Below are 18,129 nucleotides of genomic sequence, written 5' to 3' on the forward strand. Positions count from 1 at the left end.
AAATAAAGCCCAATATAGTCCAAAACAGTAGATAATATAGCATGGAGCAATCAAAAATTATAGATACGTTGGAGACGTATCATAGATCTTCTCTTGTACTACTCATATTCTCAAGAATAATAAAGCAGGACGTAGGGTTTTACCTCCATCAAGAGGGCCCGAGCCTGGGCCAAACATCGTGTCCCCTGCCTCCTGTTACCATCCGCCTTAGACGAACAGTTCGGGACCCCCTACCCGAGATCCGCCGGTTTTGACACCGAAACCTGCTGCTGATGCAACTGGCGATGTTAAGAACGTCTGGCAGAGCAAAGCTGATGACTACTCGATAGTTCAGTGTGCCATGCTTTACGGCTTAGAACCGGGACTTCAACGACGTTTTGAACGTCATGGAGCATATGAGATGTTCCAGGAGTTGAATTTAATATTTCAAGCAAATGCCCGGATTGAGAGATATGGAGTCTCCAATAAGTTCTACAGCTGCAAGATGGAGGAGAATAGTTCTGTCAGTGAACATATACTCAGAATGTCTGGGTACCATAATCACTTAACTCAGCTGGGAGTTAATCTTCCGGTTGATAGTGTCATTGATAGAGTTCTACAATCACTGCCACCAAGTTACAAGAGCTTCGTGATGAACTATAATATGCAAGGGATGGATAAGACAATTCCAGAGCTCTTCGCAATGCTAAAGGCAGCGGAGGTAGAAATCAAGAAGGAGCATCAAGTGTTGAAGGTCAATAAGACCACCAGTTTCAAGAAAAAGGGTAAAGAGAAGAAGAAGGGGAACTTCAAGAAGAACAGCAAGCAAGTTGTTGCTCAGGAGAAGAAACCCAAGTCTGAACCTAAGCCTGAAACTGAGTGCTTCTACTGCAAGCAGACTGGTCACTGGAAGCGGAACTGCCCCAAGTATTTGGCGGATAAGAAGGATAGCAAGGTGAACAAAGGTATATGTGATATACATGTTATTGATGTGTACCTTACTAGAGCTCGCAGTAGCACCTGGGTATTTGATACTGGTTCTGTTGCTAATATTTGCAACTCGAAACAGGGACTACGGATTAAGCGAACACTGGCAAAGGACGAGGTGACGATGCGCGTGGGAAATGGTTCCAAAGTCGATGTGATCGCGGTCGGCACGCTACCTCTACATCTACCTTCGGGATTAGTATTAGACCTAAATAATTGTTATATGGTGCCAGCGTTGAGCATGAACATTATATCTGGATCTTGTTTGATGCGAGACGGTTATTCATTTAAATCAGAGAATAATGGTTGTTCTATTTATATGAGTAATATCTTCTATGGTCATGCACCCTTGAAGAGTGGTCTATTTTTGATGAATCACGATAGTAGTGATACACATATTCATAATGTTGAAGCCAAAAGATGTAGAATTGATAATGATAGTGCAACTTATTTGTGGCACTGCCGTTTAGGTCATATCGGTGTAAAGTGCATGAAGAAACTCCATGCTGATGGACTTTTGGAACCACTTGATTATGAATCACTTGGTACTTGCGGACCGTGCCTCATGGGCAAGATGACTAAAACGCCGTTCTCCGGAACTATGGAGAGAGCAACAGATTTGTTGGAAATCATACATACAGATGTATGTGGTCCGATGAATGTTGAGGCTCATGGCGGATATCGTTATTTTCTCACCTTCACAGATGATTTAAGCAGATATGGGTATATCTACTTAATGAAGCATAAGTCTGAAACATTTGAAAAGTTCAAAGAATTTCAGAGTGAAGTTGAAAATCATTGTAACAAGAAAATAAAGTTTCTACGATCTGATCGTGGAGGAGAATATTTGAGTTACGAGTTTGGTCTACATTTGAAACAATGCAGAATAGTTTTGCAACTCACGCCACCCGGAACACCACAACATAATGGTGTGTCCGAACATCGTAATCGTACTTTACTAGATATGGTGCGATCTATGATGTCTCTTACAGATTTACCGCTATCATTTTGGGGTTATGCTTTAGAGACGCCCGCATTCACATTAAATAGGGCACCATCGAAATCCGTTGAGACGACGCCTTATGAACTGTGGTTTGGCAAGAAACCAAAGTTGTCATTTCTGAAAGTTTGGGGCTGTGATGCTTATTTGAAAAAGCTTCAACCTGATAAGCTCGAACCCAAGTCGGTGAAATGTGTCTTCATAGGATACCCAAAGGAGACTGTTGGGTACACCTTCTATCATAGATCCGAAGGCAAGACATTCATTGCTAAGAATGGATCCTTTCTAGAGAAGGAGTTTCTCTCGAAAGAAGTGAGTGGAAGGAAAGTGGAACTTGATGAGGTAACTATACCTGCTCCTCTATTGGAAAGTAGTTCATCACATAAACCGGTTTCTGTGACGCCTACACCAATTAGTGAGGAAGTTAATGATGATGATCATGGAACTTCAGATCAAGTTACTACTGAACCTCGTAGATCAACCAGAGTAAGATCCGCACCAGAGTGGTACGGTAATCCTGTTCTGGAAGTCATGCTACTAGATCATGATGAACCTACGAACTACGAAGAAGCGATGGTGAGCCCAGATTCCGCAAAATGGCTTGAGGCCATGAAATTTGAGATGGGATCCATGTACGAGAACAAAGTATGGACTTTTGTTGACTTGCCCGACAATCGGCAAGCAATTGAGAATAAATGGATCTTCAAGAAGAAGACTGACGCTGACGATAATTTTACTGTCTACAAAGCTCGACTTGTTGCGAAATGTTTTCAACAAGTTCAAGGGATTGACTATGATGAGACTTTCTCACCCGTAGCGATGCTTAAGTCTGTCCGAATCATGTTAGCAATTGCCGCATTTTATGATTATGAAATTTGGCAAATGGATGTAAAAACTGCATTCCTGAATGGATTTCTGGAAGAAGAGTTGTATATGATGCAACGGGAAGGTTATGTCGATCCAAAGGGAGCTAACAAAGTGTGCAAGCTCTAGCGATCCATTTATGGACTGGTGCAAGCCTCTCGGAGTTGGAATAAACGCTTTGATAGTGTGATCAAAGAATTTGGTTTTATACAGACTTTTGGAGAAGCCTGTATTTACAAGAAAGTGAGTGGGAGCTCTGTAGCATTTCTGATATTATATGTGGATGACATATTGCTGATTGGAAATGATATAGAATTTCTGGATAGCATAAAGGGATACTTGAATAAGCGTTTTTCAATGAAAGACCTCGGTGAAGCTGCTTACATATTGGGCATCAAGATCTATAGAGATAGATCAAGACGCTTAATTGGACTTTCACAAAGCACATACCTTGACAAAGTTTTGAAGAAGTTCAAAATGGATCAAGCAAAGAAAGGGTTCTTGCCTGTGTTACAAGGTATGAAGTTGAGTAAGACTCAATGCCCGACCACTGCAGAAGATAGAGAGAAAATGAAAGATGTTCCCTATGCTTCAGCCATAGGCTCTATCATGTATGCAATGTTGTGTACCAGACCTGATGTGTGCCTTGCTATAAGTCTAGCACGGAGGTACCAAAGTAATCCAGGAGTGGATCACTGGACAGCGGTCAAGAACATCCTGAAATACCTGAAACGGACTAAGGATATGTTTCTCGTTTATGGATGTGACAAAGAGCTCATCGTAAATGGTTACGTTGATGCAAGCTTTGACACTGATCCGGAACATTCTAAATTGCAAACCGAATACGTGTTTACATTGAATGGTGGAGCTGTCAGTTGGCGTAGTTCTAAACAAAGCGTTGTGGCGGGATCTACATGTGAAGCGGAATACATAGCTGCTTCGGAAGTAGCAAATGAAGGAGTCTGGATGAAGGAGTTCATATCCGATCTAGGTGTCATACCTAGTGCATCGGGTCCAATGAAAATCTTTTGTGACAATACTGGTGCAATTGCCTTAGCGAAGGAATCCAGATTTCACAAGAGAACCAAGCACATCAAGAGACGCTTCAATTCCATCCGGGATCTAGTCCAGGTGGGAGACATAGAAATTTGCAAGATACATACGGATCTAAATGTTGCAGACCTGTTGACTAAGCCTCTTCCACGAGCAAAACATGATCAGCACGAAGGCCCCATGGGTGTTAGAATCATTACTGTGTAATCTAGATTATTGACTCTAGTGCAAGTGGGAGACTCAAGGAAATATGCCCTAGAGGCAATAATAAAGTTATTATTTATTTCCTTACATCATGATAAATGTTTATTATTCATGCTAGAATTGTATTAACCGGAAACATAATACATGTGTGAATACATAGACAAACAGGTTGTCACTAGTATGCCTCTACTTGACTAGCTCGTTGATCAAAGATGGTTATGTTTCCTGACCATGGACATGAGTTGTCATTTGATTAACGGGGTCACATCATTAGGAGAATGATGTGATTGACATGACCCATTCCGTTAGCTTAGCACCCGATCGTTTAGTATGTTGCTATTGCTTTCTTCATGACTTATACATGTTCCTATGACTATGAGATTATGCAACTCCCGTTTACCGGAGGAACACTTTGTGTGCTACCAAATGTCACAACATAACTGGGTGATTACAAAGGTGCTCTACAGGTGTCTCCAAAGGTACTTGTTGGGTTGGCGTATTTCGAGATTAGGATTTGTCACTCAGATTGTCAGAGAGGTATCTCTGGGCCCTCTCGGTAATGCACATCACTTAAGCCTTGCAAGCATTGCAACTAATGAGTTAGTTGCGGGATGATGTATTACAGAACGAGTAAAGAGACTTGCCGGTAACGAGATTGAACTAGGTATTGAGATACCGATGATCGAATCTCGGGCAAGTAACATACCGATGACAAAGGGAACAACGTATGTTGTTATGCGGTTTGACCGATAAAAGATCTTCGTAGAATATGTGGGAGACAATATGAGCATCCAGGTTCCGCTATTGGTTATTGACCGGAGACGTGTCTCGGTCATGTCTACATAGTTCTCGAACCCGTAGGGTCCGCACGCTTAACGTTTTGATGACAGTTATATTATGAGTTTATATGTTTTGATGTACCGAAGGTTGTTCAGAGTTCCGGATGTGATCACGGACATGACGAGGAGTCTCGAAATGGTCGAGACATGAAGATTGATATATTAGAAGCCTATCACTACTAGGGAAAACCCTAGCAGTAGCGCTGGTTTTGTGCTCACTAGTAGCGCGGGTAGGCGCACTACTAATAAGGCGCTACAACTATTGCTTAGCAGTAACGCGTGCCCGCACGCGCTGCTGCTAGGAAAAATAGCTGCAGCGTTTGTTCACTCCCACGCTACTACTAATGTAACTACTGGCAGCGTGTTTTCTCTCCATCGCTACTAGTATTCTTTTTTTTATTTTTTTATTTTTAGTGTATTTATGCGCCATCGTACAAATATTGGTACAATACCAGTTATGAGGTTTACATCATTATGTCCATAATAGTGTGTCAAATGAAGGTGGATTAGGTTCAAGTGGAGGCAATATGTGGTGCATGTCAAAAGTATACTACTAATCCAAACTTGATCAGTTTGGACTAGTAGTACTTTCGATGTGCACCACATGTTGCCTCCACTTGAATCTAATCCGCCAGCACAAGCTATTTAATCATCATCATAGTCATTACCACCAACAGTATTTATTTAATCACCACTAACACTAGCTAATAATAATCATCATAGTCATTACCACCAACACTAGCTATTTTATCATCATAGTAATAGTGTAGCACATCATCATCCTCAAACTCATTTCTAGCTAGCTAATCACTCATGCTGCTCTCTCTTAGGTAAAATAACATAAAACATGTGTAGCTCTCCTCCTTGATCAAGTTGGAGCATGTAGATGAACATGTCTCCTAATCGTGGGTAGCGCATCTGTTTGCTGCCCCCTAGTACTTCTCTGCGCTTCTGCATCACACATTTGGTCCAGTCTTGCACTATTAAGCATCCGTCGCTAATCTTGAATGCACTATAGTAATCTATAGGATATCTTGGCCGTAAGCTAGTAATACTCATGGTACCTTTAGTCTCGATCCCATAAGGCACAACATTCATCGGGAGTCCCTGTTGAGGAACATCGTATGGTAACATACTTAGCAATGAAGTTTAGCTTCAAAAATAATGTATGGAAAAGATGCACTGAGGACAAATAGTAAAAATCTTACCATCCTTCCTAAATAGATGTGACCGTAGTTCATTACGAACACTATTGGTCGCACGTTTTCAGTACTAACATTTCTAAATGCAGGAAGAAAATTTGTCTTGACTGTATCAAGATCCTCAAGCCATGAAACATAATGACTTAGCTCCTCGCAGTTTAGTTCAGACTCGAGACAGTAGTAGGTTCTGTCTACCAAGCGCTGGACATGTTTGCTTGCACCGAAATAAGCTGACAATACAAATTAGTTGTCAACTATTTTTGAGTAAACAATATCAAAGACATAAATATGGTTGAGAAACTTACATAATGGTATAACTGGAGGCGTCTGCACATCGACCCAGATGTCGGCATTACCTTCAATATCATCTTCCGGACGAATATCAAAGGTGATAACCATATCAGGCTCAAATGCATAAGTCTTGCATAGTGCTCGCCATGTTTTGCTTCCAAAATAGGTGTAGTCATCTGAATTGTATAATTTTGCGTGGAAAATATAACCATGCTCGGTCTTCAAGTAAACTTTCTTTTCCTCCATAGTACGAATGAAACCTATCTTATCCAATACAAAAACTCTTGCATGGCAGGGGATACGCTAGTAGAATAGTAAAAAAAGACTTGTCATGCTTAATGTCATGCTTAAATTATAAGTTGAAGCAAATGAAGCAAATGCCATGCTTAATTACGAAAAAAGACTTGTCGTTGTGACTTACTGTATCCACTTCGAAGTTCTCGTCCAGCTTGATGCTGAAGCGCCTATCATCATCTAGGAAGATTCCGTCGCACAAGCCACGCTCGTCTTTGCAGTATTTGCAAATACCGAAATCCTTTTCGTCGTGAGACATTTCCTATGTTCATAGTTAAAACATTAATTGAAAATCGATCGAAGACAACTACCAGGATACTCAACACACAAATCCGGGGCACTCGATATTTCCTACATCTTCTGGCACAAGTCATGCCAAAATTCACGGAAAAATCCCGGATGACCTTTGCTAAAATAGGACATATCGAGCACCTGAAATTTGCCAGAACGGAAATGAATCAACACTCCGGCAAAACATAGGCCACTCGGAGGTGTAACCTGCAAACATGACCGGCCACTTGGGCAAGCACATATCCTATTTGAGCAACACAAGATATACATTTCAAAATATCTTATAGGACTCAAATTAGCATGCATTCAATAAGCAAAAGTAAATCATCTCATGCATCCATACATCGTCGAATATTATCACTAATACATCCCGAATAGTGTCATACATATAACATCACTAATACAACTAAAACCCTAGCACACGACGGGTATCGGCGCGGGCGGTGGACACCCACAGAGAAGGAACCATCACGGGATCATAGCTCCAGTGAGATCCTTGGAGAACCTGCCAGGTATTGGAGAACCTGTGCTCCAACGCAAACAAGTAGCGACGGACGTGCGCGTCCTCCTCACTGACACGGTGACGCACCACCTCCGCGGGGTCCTCGAGCCTCCGGACCGTCACTGGCCCACGCGACCGCCACCAAAGAAGGTTCGGGTCAACGACAGGCTGGCTCCTCACCAACCTGCGCCCCCGATAGGTAGCGCCTCCCAGTACCACCCCGGCGGAGCCCAGTCCCGGACATGGCCCATCTGGTCAAGCAGGTGTCGTCCTCCACCGACTCGACGATGAGGATGCGGGATAGGCATCGTCCACATCGATGCGGGAAAAATTGCTTTAACTAAAAAATAGCAACAAGTTCTTACTAACTAGTTCTATTAATTCAACTAGTTCTTATTAAAAATAAACTTACTATAAATAAAAATAAACTAGTACCTAATTAGTACCTAGTTCTTACTAACTAATTAGTACCTAGGAACTACTGCCCTAATTACCATCTAATTTGATGAAGCTAGGGGTGGAAAGTGGTAGCGGATATTCCAATTATCCAACTATAAAGTGAAATAAGTGGTCAAATTATACTCGTTTTATGATTCATCTTAGAAATTTGATTTGTTTCCACCCTTACATGAACCCTAACTCATTTGAGCCGCATCCGCAGCCGATTCGTTTCCACCCTTACATGAACCCTAACTCATTTGAGCCGCATCCGCATCCGATTCGTTTCCACCCTTACATGAACCCTAACTAATTTGATGGAACTAAAATATAAAGAAACCCTAGGCAGAGGTAGGGGAGAGGGAGGAACAGGCGTGCTCACCTCGGGTGCCTGCGACGAGGGAGGGGCAGGCGGCGTCAAGGTCGGGGTCGGGGCTCGGGCGCGCAGCGGATTGCGACGTCGAGGTGGGGGTCCGGGGCGGCGTCCGGGGCGGCGTTGAGGTCGGGGGCAGGGGCGGCATTGAATCTGGGGTCAGGGGCGGTGTAGAGGGTGTGCGGAGAGCGCGCGGCGGTGAGAGTGGAGAGCTGGATTTGGGGGAAGTGGCCGTGGGGAAGGACGAACCCTGTGGTTAAGTCAGAAGTAGCAGTAGCGCGTTCCAGAAAGCGCGCTACTGCTACGTTAGCTACATCGCATTCTGGGATACACACTACTGCTACTCCTTTCTCTTTCCCCCCTTTTCATTTAGTTTTCTTCACATTTTTATTTTTTTCCTTTCACCTTATTCTATTTCTTTCATTTTCAATTACCTTTCTATGTGCTTTCCATTTAATTTTATATCCTTTAGCAGTAGCGAGTTTAGATTAAAACGCGCTGCTACAAAGAAAGTAGCGGTAGCGCGGTTCGATATAGGTCGCTACTACTATGTATAGCCTATCGGCTAAGCCGTGGGAATTTTAGTAGTAACGTGTTTAGAACAAGACGCGCTACTGCTAAAACTTTATCTACAGCGCAGTTTGCACATGCGTGCTACTGCTACTTAGCACCAGCGTGCTTCTTTGACCCACTGAATTCTGAATAGAAAGATTAAGAAGAAAAAAAGATTCAAAATAAAGTAAAGGTAGGCGGGGAATAACCTTATTTATGACAAGTTTCAAACTAGTAAAGTATATCCCTAGGATAAAGAAGAAGAAAAGTGGGCTAAGGAAACTCGCAAGGAAAGTTCCAACCGATCGTCTACTTAAGTTCGAGAGAGTTTTCAAAGCACAAAAATGTATCCCTATGTCTGTTTTCAAAGCACAAAGAGTTCTTGATGAGATTCGCTGGCGTTACTACGAGGAAACTGTTATGATACTGAACCTCGGGTAATTTCTAACAAAGTTTTTCTCTTGTTGATTCCTATTTCTAGGTGTAGTGCTTTTCTCCCCTATGCTGCCTACGGATACTAATAGAGTAGGATTGGCCTGTAATCCATACCATACCATATCCTGTAGGTGTAACCTTTCGCTCAATACTCAAATCTACAATTGAAGTAGAATCCCCCAAGAAGAGTTAGAATGGCAGTTCCCGCTCCTTGAGCGGTACCAAATAAATGATTACTTGAATCAGGGTTTTGGGCATAAAGATTCCATTGACCCGTCAAAAGGGGTCCCAACCCCTGGGGATAGGGTAATACATCTAAGAAATTATTGCATCGAACGTACTCCCCCTTTCAATCTACGTATTAATAGAATCTATAATATTCATATAGAATAAGAATAAAAATTAAGACAATAAACTGCAGATTCTTTCTTTCTGTTCCATTCTTACGTTTCCGCTACTGCAAAAGTTCTGTGTATATGGTTTTCCCTAGTAGTGTATGTTTGGATATCGGAATTGTTCCGGGTGAAGTCGGGATTTTACCGGAGTACCGAGAGGTTACCGGAACCCCCTGGGAGCTTAATGGGTCTACATGGGCCTTAGTGGAAATAGGGGGCAGCAAGGGGAGTGTGGGGCGCGCCCCCCAAGGCCCAAACCGAATTGGTTTAGGGCAAGGGGGGTCGGCCCCCTCTTTCCTTCTCCCCCTCTCTCTTTCCTTCTCCCAAGTCCTAATCCAACTAGGAAAGAGGGGGGAGTCCTACTCCCGGTGGGAGTAGGACTCCTCCTGGCGCGCCTCCTCCCTGGCCGGCCGCACCCTCCTTTGCTCCTTTATATACGGGGGCAGGGGGGCACCCCATAGACAACAATTAATCATTTGATCTTTTAGCCGTGTGCGGTGCCCCCCTCCACCATAGTCCACCTCGATATTACTGTAGTGGTGCTTAGGCGAAGCCCTACGTCGGTAGAACATCAACATCGTCACCACGCTGTCGTGCTGACGAAACTCTCCCTCAACACTCGGCTGGATCGGAGTTCAAGGGACGTCATCGGGCTGAACGTGTGCTGAACTCGGAGGTGCCATACGTTCGGTACTTGATCAGTCGGATCGTGAAGACGCACGACTACATCAACTGCGTTGTGCTAACGCTTCTTCTTTCGGTCTACGAGGGTACGTGGACAACACTCTCCCCTCTCGTTGCTATGCATCACCATGATCTTGCGTGTGTGTAGGAATTTTTTTGAAATTACTACGTTCACAAACACACACTTCATCGGAGAGGCTATGGTGTTGATGTAGAAGCCCTCCGTGATCGATGCCCCCTCCGGCGGAGCTCCGGAACAGGCCCCAAGATGGGATCTCATGGATACAGAAAGTTACGGCGGTGGAATTAGGGTTTTGGCTCCGTATTTGATCGTTTGGGGGTACGTTGGTATATATAGGAGGAAGGAGTACGTCGGTGGAGCAACAGGGGGCCCACTTGGGTGGAGGGCACGCCTGGGGGGGGGGGTAGGCGCGCCCCTACCTCGTGGCTTCCCTTTTGGTTGCTTGACATAGGGTCCAAGTCTCCTGGATCTTATTCGTTCCAAAAAATCACGTTCCCGAAGGTTTCATTCCGTTTGGACTACGTTTGATATTCCTTTTCTTCGAAACCCTAAAATAGGCAAAAAAACAGCAATTCTGGGCTGGGCCTCCGGTTAGTAGGTTAGTCCCAAAAATAATATAAAAGTGTATAATAAAGCCCAGTAATGTCCAAAACAGAATATTATATAGCATGGAACAATCAAAAATCATAGATACGTTGGAGACGTATCAAGCATCCCCAAGCTTCATTCCTTCTCATCCTCGAGTAGGTAAATGATAAAAATAGAATTTTTGATGTGGAATGCTACATGGCATATTTTCAATGTAATTCTACTTAATTGTGGTATGAATATTCAGATCCGAAAGATTCAAGACAAAAGTTCAACATTGACATAGAAATAATAATACTTCAAGCATACTAACTAAGCAATTATGTCTCTTCAAAATAACATGGCCAAAGAAAGTTATCCCTACAAAATCATATAGTCTGGCTATGCTCTATCTTCACCACACAAAGTATTTAAATCATGCACAACCTCGATGACAAGCCAAGCAATTGTTTCATACTTTTGGTGTTCTCAAACTTTTTCAATCTTCACACAATACATGAGCGTGAGCCATGGACATAGCAATTTAGGTGGAATAGAATGGTGGTTGTGGAGGAGACGAAAAGGGAAGATAGTCTCACATCAACTAGGCGTATAAACGGGCTATGGAGATGCCCATCAATAGATATCAATGTGAGTGAGTAGGGATTGCCATGCAACGGATGCACTAGAGCTATAAGTATATGAAAGCTCAACAAAAGGAACTAAGTGGGTGTGCATCCAACTTGCTTGCTCATGAAGACCTAGGGCAATTTGAGGAAGCCCATCATTGGAATATACAAGCCAAGTTCTATATTTAATAATTCCCACTAGTATATGAAAGTGATAACATAGGAGACTCTCTATTATAAAGATCATGGTGCTACTTTGAAGCACAAGTGTGGTAAAAGGATAGTAGCATTGTCCCTTCTCTCTTTTTCTCTCATTTTTTTATATTTGGGCCTTTTTTATGGCCTCTTTTTTTGGGCTTCTTTGGCCTCTTTTTATTTTATTTTATTTTTCGTCCGGAGTCTCATCCTGACTTGTGGGGGAATCATAGTCTCCATCATCCTTTCCTCACTTGGGACAATGCTCTAAAAATGACGATCATCACACTTTTATTTACTTACAACTCAACAATTACAACTCAATACTTAGAACAAAATATGACTCTATTTGAATGCCTCCAGCGGTGTACCGGGATATGCAATGAATCAAGAGTGACATGCATGAAATAATTATGAACGGTGGCTTTGCCACAAATACAATGTCAACTACATGATCATGCAAACCAATATGACAATTTTTTTTCATTTTTTCAAACATTCTAATGGCGCATCCGGGCAAAATGCGCCATTAGTAGTTAGAACTACTAATGGCGCACTGGCGATAGAGTGCGCCAGTAATTTTGTTTTACTTTTTGGCAAAAAAACTTTCTAATGGCGCACCGCCGCTCGGTGCGCCATTAGTACGCTTCCCCCCACTCCACCTATTCCCCTCCCTCCCTTCCTCCCCACTCAGTACGCCCCCTCCGCCCCAACCGTACGCCGCCGCCGCGCCTGCACGCCCCCTCCGCCCCCTCCGTCCCCTCCGTCCCTGCCATCCCCTACCGCCGCCGCCCCGTCCCCACCGATCTCCGTCCGTCGACCATGGGAGCCGGCCAGGACCTGGAGGCCGGCGCCGGCGACGACGGCGAGAAGAAGATGGCCCACTCCTCCTCCTCCGGCCCGCTCCCGTCGTCGGAGCCGCCGCACCTGCGGGGCCAGGACCCCGTCCACCCCCTGCCCCCACCCCGACGTCCGCTACCAGGCCACCCCAGGTACAGTTCCATTTCTGGTTTCTTAGAGAGCAATGTAAGTGAGGTGGCCAGCATAGTTTGGAATGCATTTCATTTTGATACAACTAAGTTAGATAAGTGGCAAAATAGAGTTAGAGTAGTGAGAAAAAAGTTGAAAGGATGGAACATTAACTATGAAAGTTTTTATAGAAAACAGAAGAAAATTTTGGAAACTGCTATCGATGATATAGACAAAGAGAGTGAAATTATGCTTTATCTGTAGACAAGTATAACACTAGAAAAGTTTTAGATGTGCAGTAACAACATATTAGAAAGGAGGAGCTGGTGAAGTGGTATCAGAGGTCAAAAGACACTGACCTGCTCCAGGGAAATTCTCTTACTAAATATTTTATGGCTAAAGCTAGTGGTAGAAAACGGAAGAAACATAAGATTTTATTATCTCTACAACAAGAGGAGGGTTTGATTGTAGGGGATGATAACATACTACTTAAGTATGCCATTAAATACCCTACAGAGCTCTTTGGTCCAGAGGCTAGTGTTATTAATGTCTCTTTAGATGTTCCTTCACAATGTGTGCTTGATGATATAGATAAGCAGTTGCTGATCAAACCTTTTACAGTTGAGGAAGTAAAACATGATGTTTTCCAGATGAAACATAATAAATCCCCAGGTCCTGATGGGTTTCCCAGAGTTTTTCCAGCATTTCTGGGACTTGAGTTGTGATGATTTGATGCCTCTGTTTCATGATTTTTTTAATGGAAAGTTGGATGTAGGAAGACTTAACTATGGCATTATTACTTTGTTGCCTAAAGGGAATGATGATCCAAAGATATAGGCCTATATGTTTGCTAAATGTTCCTTTTATGACTTTTACTGTGGTCAAAGCAGAGCCGTTGTTGTAGCTGATAAGATTATATCCCCTGTGCAGACGGCTTTTGTGAGAAATATGTTTATTTTAGATGGTGTGCTATTGTTGCGTGAGATAATTCATGAGATTAGAGTTAAGAAAAGAAGTTCTGTTAATTTCAAGCTTGATTTTAAGAAAGGACAAAATTAACTAGGATTTTTAGAAAAGGTGATGGTTATGAAAGGGTTCCCAATTAAATTTGGAAAGTGGGTTATGACTTATGAGTACTGTTAATGATGGTAAGGTGGCTTTTCTAGCTCATTACATGTATTGTTTGTAGCTACAAATAATTATGCATAGTGATACCTTTTATCGAGTCCTTTTTGCTCAAGCTTTTAGTTCTTTCTGCAATACAGTTGTATTACATCTTTTACTAGTGAGTAAATTCGCTTCATAAAATTAAAGTGATCATCAATAAGCTGTGCCTCAGTGCTGTTTAGTTGTGAGTGTGAAGTAAAATAAATAAATCATGTTTCTCTAGGTATATTCCAAACATCAAAGTTGAAATAACTTTGATTTCCTAGATATAGATAGTTAGGCACACAAGTTTGCTGGTAAATCTATATGTCTGCCAGATCATGATTTCTTCTTATATACAAGGTGTTATTTTAGCTATGAACAACGATATGATTACAAGTCCATTGCCATACCACATTCACAGTTTGGAATGTATCTCTCTGCTATCTTATCATACAATCAATTTTCGATGGGGATCGACCATCCATTCACCAGCTAACGGAGAATATCAAAGCAGAGGCTGCCCTTTATTGGTGATCCCAATCACCTGGGATGTCCACTAAGACCATTGTAACATAAACTGAAAACCACCTCCTAGGAGGCATGTAATTTGTCCTGTTGTAGCAGCAAAACTTCTCAAACAACATATTGAATTATTGGAGGATGACCATGATGAAACTATGATGCAATATGGTAGTGATGATGAAGATCAGACTGGTCACAATATTGGTGATGATGACGAGTAGTTCTTATTATCTTCTGTGTTCACGTCTCTAGATTTTATCTCATGTGTTCACATCTGTCTTAATACCTTGCCTTGCCTTGTTCGGTTGTAAGGGTACTAATTGGTCTCTTCTGCTGCTTATCAGAGATGGCGGGAAGCAGCCACCGCCGCTCTGCGACACCGCAGTACGAGTTGGATGCTTCCGAGTTCTTCACTATCATACTTGGAACTTCAGTATCATCCATTTCGCAGGTATATAAAATGAGAGATCTCCCCTAGCTTCACCCATCTCATTATGATATCTGTTGTTTTCCTACATCGCTCATTGTCCCAAACTGCAGAGGCTGCCTGACAGTTTTAAGAACATGCTGATGGGTGAAGATCCGCCAAATAATGTGAAGGTGCGACAGGCCGGCAGCGGGTTTCGCAGGCTATGGGATGTGGAGTTGGTGATCAAGGAGGGCCACATGTACTTGTCTCGTGGGTGGGAGAAGTTCTACCGTGCCTACGACCTGCGGCTGGGGTACTTCCTTCTCTTCAGGTACGACGATGACGCCACCATGCTCATCGTGAAGGTGTTCAACGCGACTATGTGTCGCATGCGCTACGCTGAAGATTATGATGCCGGTACGTTCTGCCTCTTCTTATTCCTCTACATTTGGCTTTGTCTCACATCGATTGTTAATGGTCATTGTTGCATTGGGACAGGTAATGGGAGCAGCAGCAGCGACAATGGCTACAGCCAAAGCAGCAGCGACCATGGCTGTAGCAAAAGCAGCAGTGACCATGGCTGTAGCGAAAGCAGCAGCGATTCTGGTTGTAGCGAAAGCAGCAGCGATTCTGGCAGCAGCATAGACAACAAGAAGGATGATCCGGACTGGAGTGCGGGAGAAGAGGAGCAGAGTGGGGATGAGGAGCTGCAGGATGACGATGGGCATCAGGCTGAGGATGACCTAGCGCTGGTGGTGGCTGACCAAGGGCAAGAGATGGTGGTGGCTGACCAAGGGCAAGAGATGGTGGTGGCTGACCATGGGCAAGAGATGGAGGTGGCTGAGGATGACCTAGCGATGGTCGTGCCTGAAGGTGGCCTCGCGATGGTGGTGGTGCCTGACAATGACCACGCACCGGTGGTGGCGCCGGCGATCCCACAGCTGGGCGACATGACCACGCCAATTGAGGTAGAAGACTACATCCCACTGCCTCTACCGCCTCTCTTGGCGCATCAGGCTGAGGAAGGAGAAGAACAATGCATGAGAACTGAACTTTGTCAGGTATGTCAGATCTCCAAAATGATATATATATATACTTAGTTACCTATGTTATCTCTAATATGCTTAGTTTCCTATAGGTTAGCTTCATTTTACCTAAGTTGGCTCTAATATGCTAACTTAGAGCTTATATGCTTAGTTTCCTATAGGTTAGCTCCAAAATAACTTATGTTAGCACAAAATGATCAAGTTTACATAATAAGCTTATAGTCTTTTTCTTATTCTTCTTCTTTTCCAAAATGACATAGGTTAGCTTCATTTTACCTAAGTTGGCTCTAATATACTAACTTAGAGCTTATATGCTTAGTTTCCTATAGGTTAGCTCCAAAATAACTTATGTTAGCACAAAATGATCAAGTTTACATAATAAGCTTATAGTCTTCTTCTTATTTCTTTTCCAAAATTCTTCTTATTCTTCTTCTAGTGTTCTTCTTCTTCTAGTATTCTTCTAGTCTTCTTCTTTTTCTTCTTCTAACTTCTTGTTTATCATTTTGCAGATTTGATTTAATTCACGGAAGCTTGCATGGATGGAGTGCTTCTTTTCCATTTGTGTTTTTATTTTGTATCAATGTGAAACTTTTGTGAATTGATGGATAACGGTGTTGAATGAACAATGTGAAACTTTTGTAATATGTAATGATGGAACTATGTGTTGGCTATGTATGTATATATGATGGAACTTGTGTGTTGGCTATGTATGTATATATGATGGAACTTGTGTGTTGGCTATGATTGTTATATGGATGCTTGTTGTATATATATGTGTTGGATATCTCATAGGTGAAATAGTGACCCGAGATTAAGAAAAAAAATTAAAAAAATTGTTACTAATGGCGCATTACCGTGTGGTGCGCCATTAGTATAGCAGACACTAGTGGCGCACCATGGGCAAAACTAATGGCGCACTGCCTGGTGCGCCATTAGTGTACCAGATACTAATGGTGCACCAGTGGTGCACCATTAGTAAAAAATTCTAGTGGCGTGATACTAATGGCGCACCAGTGATGCGCCATTAGTAGGCAAAACTGGTGTGGCATTAGTAGCCCTTTTCCTAGTAGTGTATCTCGGAATGGCTATGGAAATGACATGATAGGTAGGTATGGTGGCTGTTTTGAGGAAGGTATATGGTGGGTGTATGATACCGGCGGAAGGTGCGCGGTATTAGAGAGGCTAGCAATGGTGGAAGGGTGAGAGTGCGTATGATTCATGGACTCAACATTAGTCATAAAGAACTCATATACTTGTTGCAAAAATCTACAAGGTATCAAAGCAAAGTCTTACGCGCATGCTCCAAGGGGATAGATTGGTAGGAAAAGACCATCGCTCGTCCCCGACCGCCACTCATAGGGAAGACAATCAATAAATAAATCATGCTCTGACTTCATCACATAACGGTTCACCATACGTGTATGCTACGGGAATCACAAACTTTAACACAAGTATTTCTAAAATTCACAACTACTCAACTAGCATGACTCTAATATCACCATCTCCATATCTCAAAACAATTATCAAGTATCAAACTTCTCTTAGTATTCAACACACTCATAAGAGAATTTTATTATTAATCTTGAATGCCTAACATAATTAAAACAAATTACCATGCTGTTTTGTAGGACTCTCAAAATAATCTAAGTGAAGCATGAGAGAACAATAGTTCCTATAAAACAAATCCACTACCGTGCTCTAAAATATATAAGTGAAGTACTAGAGCAAAACTATATAACTCAAAAGATATAAGTGAAGCACATAGAGTATTCTAATAATTTCCGAATCATGTGTGTCTCTCTCAAAATGTTTATGCAGCATAGATGATTGTGGTAAACTAAGAAGCAAAGACTCAAATCATACAAGACACTCCAAGCAAAACACATATCATGTGGTGAATAAAAATATAGCTCCAAGTAAAGTTACTGATAGAAGTAGACGAAAGAGGGGATGCCTTCCGGGGCATCCCCAAGCTTTGGATTTTTGGTGTCCTTATATTATCTTGGGGGTGCCATGGGCATCCCCAAGCTTAGTCTCTTGCCACTCCTTGTTCCATAATCCATCAAATCCTTACCCAAAACTTGAAAACTTCACAACACAAAACTTAAAGTAGAAAATCTCGTGAGCTCCGTTAGCGAAAGAAAACAAAACACCACTTCAAGGTACTGTAATGAACTCATTTTTATTTATATTGGTGTTAAACCTACTGTATTCCAACTTTTCTATGGTTTATAAACT

This window comes from Triticum urartu, chromosome 2 (assembly GCF_003073215.2).
Source record: "Triticum urartu cultivar G1812 chromosome 2, Tu2.1, whole genome shotgun sequence".
Lineage (NCBI taxonomy): Eukaryota > Viridiplantae > Streptophyta > Magnoliopsida > Poales > Poaceae > Triticum > Triticum urartu.